The sequence below is a fragment of the Gossypium arboreum genome, chromosome 10 (genome assembly GCF_025698485.1).
Source record: "Gossypium arboreum isolate Shixiya-1 chromosome 10, ASM2569848v2, whole genome shotgun sequence".
Lineage (NCBI taxonomy): Eukaryota > Viridiplantae > Streptophyta > Magnoliopsida > Malvales > Malvaceae > Gossypium > Gossypium arboreum.
Window position 1 is genome coordinate 111,336,895 of NC_069079.1, and position 9,384 is coordinate 111,346,278.

The following is a 9,384-nucleotide window of genomic DNA, read 5'->3' on the forward strand; positions in this document are numbered from 1 at the left end:
TTCTCATCAACAATGTTTTGTCATAATTCACAAATAATCATAAATTGATAATTCAACTAAAAGATCACTAAAGATTCCAACAATCCAAGTCACACATTTTTGAAGCATGAAAACATAGGTATTTCTCCTTATCTAAGTACTTACCTTTAATTCAAAACTGACAAGAATTGATACCCTCACTGAAGATTCACTCAAATCACTCAAGGTGTTTAAGGTTCAAAAATAAGCACTCAAAAGTCAAATATGAAAAATCATTACCATGGGCTTGTATGAAAATCAAATCTCCACCACTATAAAATCAGATGATACACAAATCAAAAGGTCTTTAAAATGTTGTAATAAAGCTTAGTTAAGGGTGTGGATAAGGGCTGAAAAAGAAGGTTAGAATTGAGATCGAATTGATAGATTACCGAACTAGAAAAATAAATAAATACTAAATTACATCAGTCGAAATTATTTAAGAATAACACGAGCTTCTTCTCAGAATATGAATCTATCTATTCAAGCTCAATTGACATAGATCTAAGAAATAATAAAAATAAACGATATATGTATAATAATTTTTTTTTAGATCTAGGAATAATAAGAAATAATTTACCAAATGAACAAAATAACATAGTTAGGCAAATAACCAAATCAAATCTCGACAAAAAGGGAGTCATAAAATAGGAAAAATTCTCAATGAACCAAAAAGAATGAGTAATTGGTTAATATTAAGGATGGATCAAAGAACTGTGTTTTACGTTCAAAGGGGTTCACCAAGGGTTAATTATGTTGGTATGCTATAAAGGCTCAAAATCTCACAAAAAATTATGGTTTTTGATATCAATCTTGTAAATCTCAAACTTTAAAGTAATACCTCAATTCAGGGAAACAACCTTGTCGAAAACAGTTTTATGTTTTGAAAAACAGGGATCGACTTTAAAAACGAAGATGGAGTCGCCACCAATCCTTTTTGTTTAGGTGTGATCGGATCACCTAATAAAACATTTTATTTTATTAAAATATTGACTTTAGCCCACGAAAGTCAAAAAAATGGGTTCGAGAGTCGGTTAAGTACGAGGAAGGATTAGCACCCTCGCAATGCCCAAAAATGATACCTAATTGATTAATTAATGTCCTAATGTCGAAAATTTGAAAAGTTTTTAAAATGCAATCCCTTTGAGAAAATGTTTGGACAACTCGAATTGGAATTTAAGATTCGCTCGTCCCGAAGGAATAAAACACCACATCCAGTACGTTAGGATATGACATTTTAAACCCTTAAAACCGAGATCATCGCATGATTCCCTGCACATGCCATTAAAAGGATATTTGGTTATTTACTGAAACGGAAAATCGAAACCCAGCACGTTAGGGCACGATTTCTCGAATTTCCAAACACAAAATATTGCCTTATTTTGAAAAGCTTTCAAATAAGCAATTATAAAACCGACTCAAAAGGCATTTTATTTGGTTTGTTTGGAATAAAAATGAGACGACTAATATAAATTAAAACGTTGAAATTTGAATCACGAAGCGATAATGTAAAAAAAAAAAACAAAGTTACGAACATGGAACATGGATAAAATATTATACAAATGAATGATCATAATATGAAATTTGAAAGGAACGAATTTGGGTACATACAATGGCGACATATCATACACTATACAAATAACGACATTAATATTCGAAAGCTAATGAATTAAAAGTAAATTTTAAAGAAATACCAAGCAAATTAACACAAATAACATGTAGCAAATTTTAAAACAAATAAACAAATGAATGATATAAAAGACATGCAATTTGAAATTATCAATACATAAACAAACAATTAAATATATAAAAATCTTGAAGTAAGTAATATACATGAAAGTTTGAAATAGATCAAAAATAAAAGCAAAAATAAATAATATATGAAATAGTAAAATAATATATATAAAAAATTTAAAAGTAAGTGATATACAAAATAATATATGTCAATCTAAATAAATAATATATATGAAATAGAAAACTTAATATAAATAATGTATATATAAAAATAATAATAATATATGAAATTGTTTGAAATTAACAAATATATACATATATATATATATATATATATATATATATTAAAATAGGGTCTTTAAAGAAATAAATTATATATATAGATAGATTTAAAAAAGAAAATATATAGACAAGTTTGAAAAGGAATTTGAATAAGTAATTTAATATATAAGTTATATATATATAAATATCAATGTATGAAAATAAATATCATATAAAACATAAAATTATATAAAAGAGAATTTTAAAATAGACAAATTACAAAATAGACAATTAAAAATGTATTCACATGAAAGCATAAGAATAATGAACTAATCTAATGTAAACATCAATGAAATGGTTCAAAATAATATATTAAAATAATTTCTTTTTTTTAATAAATGAGTAAATAAATTAATTAAAGAGAGTAAAGAATCACATAAACTAAAAAAAACTCAATTGAAACAAAAACAAAATCAAGAGGATAATTCATAAATAAATCAAATTATCAAAACAGAATCAAGGACCAGAATTAAATGTGCACAAACAAACAGGGACTAAAAATGCAAATGTCCCGAGTCCCAAAACGCGGCGCTTAGGCGTGGACTAAATTGAACTTATGCGCAAATTCCAGGGAAGATTTTAAAAATAAAGAAATTCGAAGATTTTAAAAATAAAGAAATTCGAAAAGAATCTAATCAAATAGCAGCGTGGAATATAAGGACCAACAGCGCAAATTTCCCTTCACCGTAAAAGCGCACGGATCCTGAGGGTAATCGGGTCAGGTCGCATCGGGTTGTGCTGAACGACACCGTTTTGGCCATTGGGAATCAGACTCAAAACAGTTTCTTATGGACTAGCTATAAAATCAAAATTTCTTTTTGAAAGATCAGTTTTCTAAATTTTTTTTAAAACAAAATAGAAGGACTCCTCTGTTTCTCTCTCGCCCTCGAACTCCGGCCTTAAAGAACCGCCGAGTTCAGGTCATCGGACCTTTTAGGGCACTCGTTCTCAAGCCCTCTTGGAAGTAAAGCCTTCAGCCTTCGAAAGTAAAGTAAGAAAAGGAGGGAAAAAAAGAAATTAGTTTCTCTGAAAACCATTGCACAATTGGACCCCCAAATCGAACCCGAAAAGGTTTCTAGATCCTGGCGCAGGAGAGAAGAACCAACAATGGAAGATCAAACGCCTCCAGTGAGCGCGTACGCCCCTTTTCTTTTTATTATTATTTTTATTCAGATCTTTTGCTTTCGAATTTAGAAGGAAAAAGTAAAAGAAAATCACCTTTTGATTTCTCTCCTTTTTTGTGTATTCCGAATGTATGCGTAAAAACTTAAAGCGATTCTCTGACTTTTTATTGTCAAAAAATAAAAATGAAATTACAACCCCATTTTTCTTCTATATTTTCTGCTATTATTTTTTACTATTTTCTGTTATTTGCTGTATTTAGTTTCTTCTCGCAGGTTCTGTTGATGTGGAAGTGTACGGAGAAGAAGGCCACTCGTAGAAAGGCTACAGCGCGCATGAGTAGTAGTTTGGTGGCTTAGGGTTTTCAGCAGATCTCATTTGCCCAGGCCATTTGGGCCAGTTTGCCTTTGGGCCCCTGGAATTGGGTCTGTTTTATGTTTTTAGTAACTGGCTTGGGTCTAGGTCTTAGGTTGGGTCTGTTGTAAAATGGGTTTTGAAGTTTGGGCTGTAACTTGTGTTTGGGCTAGAATTTTGTGATCTGGACTAATATTTTATTTTTTATTTTGGACTATTAAAAAAATGGTGTAAATGGACTTTTATTTATTGTTTTTTTTAAGTTATTTTATTTATTTTTGGATAACTTTATGGGCCCGGGCGAAATGGGCCTTCTACAGCTGCCCTTCTTTGCTCATTATCATGTAACGGGAATGGAGCAAAGACTTTAACAGGACTGATTTTTGCCCAGTTTTGCTGAATCTTGACTTCTTGGCACTTCTTTTCTTCAAGTAGCCCCCTTCTATCCCACTGCATCTTCAGGGGCATAGGAATTGTCGCTTCAATCTACTCTACTGCAACTTTGTAGCTTCAATCTGTTCCTTTGTAACGAGATTTGTGATTTGATTTGATCTAACCTACTGCAACCTCAGAGGTATAGGATTTATGATTTTAATCCGCTCCGTTGCAACTTCAGGGAGATAGGATTGGTAATCTTCAGGATGCTCCACTGCAGCTTCAGGGAGATAAGACCTGTCACTTCAACCTGTTCCACTGCAACTTCAGCGAGATAAGGTTTGTGTATTCTTCAGTTTGCTCCACTACAACTTCAAGAAGATAAAACTTACTACTTCAACCTGCTCTACTGCAACTTCAGAGAGGTAAGGTTTGCTTTCTTCGATCTATTCTACTGCAACTTCAAGGAGATAAGATTGGTAATCTTCAATCTACTCCGCTGCAACTTCAGGGAGATAAGACTGGTGGCTAAAATCTGCTCCCCTCCTACCTCGGGAAGATACGATTCATTGTCTTCGATCTACTCCACTGCTATCTCAGGGAGATAATATCTTCAATCTTTAGTTTGCTTCCTTGCTACCTCAGGAAGATAAGACTACAATCTCCAGCCTGCCCCCTTGCTACCTCAAGGAGATAAGACTACAATATCCAACCTGGCCCCTTACTACCTCAGGGAGATAAGGCTAGCGGCTAAAATCTGCTTCCCTGCTACCTCGGAAAGATAAAATTCACCGTTTTTCGATCTGCTCCACTGCTAATTCAGGGAGATAAAATCTTCAATCTTCAGTCTACTTCCTTGCTACCTCAGGAAGATAAGACTACAATCTTCAGCCTGCCCCCTTGCTACCTCAAGGAGATAAGGCTAATGGCTAAAATCTGCTCCCCTGCTACCTCGAAAAGATAAGATTCACCGTCTTTGATCTGCTCTACTACTATCTCAGGGAGATAAAATCTTTAATCTTCAGTCTGCTTCCTTGCTAACTCAGGAAGATAAGACTACAATCTTCGACCTGCTCTCTTGCTACCTCAGGGAGATAAGGCTGGTGGCTAAAATCTGCTCCCCTGCTACCTCGAAAAGATAAGATTTGCCATCTTCGATCTGCTCCATTGCTATCTCAAGGAGATGAGATCTTCAATCTTCAGTCTTCTTCCTTGGTACCTCAAGAAGATAAGACTAATGGCTAAAATCTGCTCCCCTACTACCTCGAGAATATAAGATTCGCCATCTTCGATCTACTCTACTACTATCTCAGGGAGATGAGATCTTCAATCTTCAGTTTGCTTCCTTGCTACCTTAGGAAGATAAGACTACAATCTTCAACCTGCTCCATTGCTACCCCAAGGAGATAAGTCTAGTGGCTAAAATCTGCTCCCCTACTACCTCAGGAAGCTAAGATTCGCCATCTTCGATCTGCTCCATTACTACCTCATAGAGATAAGATCTGTGAATTCACCGATGTTGCTACACCGTCCTCTAGGGACATGATCTGTAGAATCGGTTTCATGTACCTATGCTTATGTCAAATGATTAGGATGCTATGATCGAGATGAATCAAATTCTCCTAACTCGATGTGTTATGAATGATATATGAATGAAGAAATGAGAATGATCCTTTTTTAAATGCTTAAGGTATCATCGTTCGTTGCCCCTCGGGGCATTATCACTGACGTATTACACTGTCATCTTATTTGGATGATGTTTTCTTGATAGAAAATCTAAAGAAACAATCACATTCTACTCAGCAAGCTTGCCTCGCTGTAATTTCAGAGTCTCTTCCACTATACCTTCTGGGACATAAAGTTTGTACCTCCCACTACAACTTCAGGGGAATAACATTTGGTTTCTTTCATTCTACTGCAACTCAGAGGTATAAGATTTGTATCATCTTCAATCAATCTGATCTGTTACACCATTCCCTGGGTGTAATGACCAGACGTATTTGTCTGATATTTGTATGAATGACAAGTTTCATTTTTTTTTTCCCGAGAATAATCCTTTTTCACACTTGGGTTGAGATTTCTTGTTATTTGTCGAGGTTGTATCACCGACAAAATGTCTTGCCTTTTTGGTTCAACCAATAAAAAAACCAAAGAGATAATCATCTTTCTCCAATATTTCCAACCCTTAGGCTTGGTGAGTTCTAAATAATAGTCCTGTTTCAAGTTCTTGTATTATTTAGAAGCTTTCAAAGTAATATGTGAAACTCCTTTTATGATAATATTATTAATCCACTAATCATTATTTCAATTCAAAATGCTTGAAAAAGATCATAACAATGGACCGGAAGGAAATTAATTAGGAGTATAGCTTGAACCAAGTAAGTTAGTTAAGGATAACAAATGCAATTAGGAAGGAAATTTATTGGGATGTATCTTGGAAAGAATAAGGTAATCAAAGATTCAAAATGGGTAAAATGGAAAACTAGGTGCCCTAGATATCGCAGCTTGAGCTTCTTTGTACCAACTTCTTGAGGACCATTTTGAGCTCAATCTGTGTTTAAGGGATCCGGAGTACTTTGTCAATGCTCCAAGACGTAGCATAATTCTTCATTGTTAATTCAGGCATAACAAGACTACTGTATGCCCTATTTTGATCCAAATTTGAGCCACCCTTTTTGGGTTTTCAACTCAAATCTCTTTTCGTCTCAAGGCACCCTTTGCGGGTTTTCGCATTGGCCTCTCCTTTTTCTTTTTCTCTTTTTTTTAATGATTTTTTTATTTTTTATTGATTTTTTTTATTATTTTTGATTTTTGATTTTTGATTTTTTGTTTTTGGGTCTAAAGGTGCCCTTTACGGGTTTTCACCTTAACCTCTCTCTTTTTAGGTAGAATACTCCTTGACTGGATTTAGATTCACCGGATTGGGAAAATCTTTACCATCCATCTCGGTCAATATCAATGCTCCTCCAGTACAGACCTTCTTTACTGCATAAGGTCATTCTTAGTTTGGCATTCACTTTCCTCTGAAGTCTTTTTATGTAGAAAGGATCTTATTTAATGACAGGTCCCTTTCGTAGAATTCTCTAGGATGAACCTCTTTGTCGTAAGCCCGCATCATCTCACCGTGATGGATACCCTTCAAATTCGACTGATCATATCGTGATTAGGTCCATTCTACGCCATCCAACTTTAGTTTTGACAAGAATCTGAGAAAAGGAATCTCGACTATAATGGACAAAACACTTCCATTCCTCAAACTAATGAGAAGGCGTTGCCCTGATGAAGGTCTTGGCCAATGTTCGATAAGCGTAGAGGGTAAATGGTAACTTCTTTATGCCAATCTTTACAAGTCTCGGTCGCCTTTCACTATAACCTTTGTTTTATTATTTTTATTCTTCTTTTTATTTTTTATTTTTTATTTTTTACTTTTGTTTTTCTTTTTGGCTGCCTTTGCTGCACTGTGATATGGTGTCCGATCTTTGAATAGACTGCAAGCTTTTGACATTGCAGTTGTATTAGACATGATCCTTTCTGACATTCCTGGTCGACACCTTTTTTTTGGGTTGGTTTTTCTTTTGGAATTCGATGACTATCGACTTTGTAACATTGGTACGTGACTTTCACCCTCTTCGTGAAGTAATCGACGACTGCCAAGATGAATCGATGTATATTAGACGAGAATAGCCTGATAACATCTACGACCCACATAGAGAAAGTCTGTGAAGAAATGAATGAGGCATATGAATCTTGTCTCCCTCAATACAGCCTAACTAATACAATCCCCTTCCATCGTGGACCAGTAGTACCCAAACCTCATGATTAGTGTGGCTACCGTAAAACTATTATCATGTGTCCTTCTGTCACCGTATAGACATTTTTTAGCGTCCTCAGGTCTTAATATCCCAGGTATATCTTAACATGATTATGTGAAAACATCTTTGAATTCTTGGAATAACTCAATGACGATTCATTTTTTCTTTGCAGTGACTCAGGCGTCGATCTTTGCCTCTTGCTCACAATGTTCACTGACCCTTTGTAGAGTAGGATCTATTTTTCATCTAGTTCTACCATCCTTAACAAATCAGGAGATAAGTTACAATCTCTGTCATCTTCAAAGTCCTAAGATCCCCTTAAACACATATCTCACCCAAAAAGAGACTCTGAGTCAGTGACAGCGTCGCTCACATCATTGATATTTGGGGACCTGTTATATGTACGAAGGCAGATTCCAAAGAATAAATGATTCTAAGAATGATTATTTGTATAGTATGAATGAAGCAGATTTAAAAGAAAATCCAAAGAACAAAAGAATATATAAAGAATGAAAGAATATTTGCTCAAAAAGATGCATTTTATTGAAATAAATATTCTGAACACAAGCCTATTTCACAAAACGATTCTTATTGCTTCTAGGCTTAAAGCAACAAGCGTGTTTTGAATATTACTCTAGATTAGCTTTAAAAATACAGAAATCTCTTCCACAGTCCCATTGTTCAAAACACTCCAAAGTATGCAAGGGTTTGGGAACTTTTATTTCCTGATTTTCTCTTAGGATATGTCATTTAGATTCCTCGATATTCCTTACAGGCTTTTGACTTGTTCAAGGAATCGCAACTCTTTTGCCCCCACTTTCAAATATTGCATTTACTTCATTGTCAGAATGATTAGGTTTTGAGGATTCTTTGAACTTCACAATTCCCATTTCAATGATTAGGTTTTAAATGTAGTGCAATTTTCAATTAAGTGTCTCGTTACTCCTGCATGGTACTCGCATTGAGCATTCTCATTATACCATTTTGGGAATGGAGGTTGCACGGGTTTCGAATAAAACGTAGACACCACATGCACATTAAAAAGATTTTGATACAACTCCTTATATGACATCGGGATGGGTATAAATCGGAGCCTTTCTGTATTTGGCCTCGAGTTAGATTCCTGCCTTGAAGAGCCTTGATAGCTAATGGTTACAGCCACCGGCTGGCCTATGTTGTCCAATTTGGAAGGCATGCTCACGATGCTCACTTCATTTTCTTTATTTCTCGAGGTTGACCTTTTAATGCTTTCTACCACATCCATCCCACTTCTTACCGCATTTTCAATCATCTCACCGGACATTACTATATCTGAAAATCTCAGAGTAGCACTTCCCAACATATAGTTAATGAATGGGGCTTTTAGGGTATTGATGAAAAGCATTGTGGTCTCCTTTTTCAGAAGAGGTTGCTGGACTGTATTGCTACCTCTCTCCATCTATGGGCATATTGCTTGAAGCTCTCATTTTGCTTCTTTTCCATATTCAGCAAGGTAATTCTGTCGGGTGCCATGTCTATTACATGGCTATACTGCTTCATAAAAGCTTATGCTAAGTCCTTCCATGAATTGATTTTAGCACGATTTAATTGATTGTACCATTTAGCTTCTGACCCTATCAGACTGTCTTGGAAGCAATGAATTAATAGT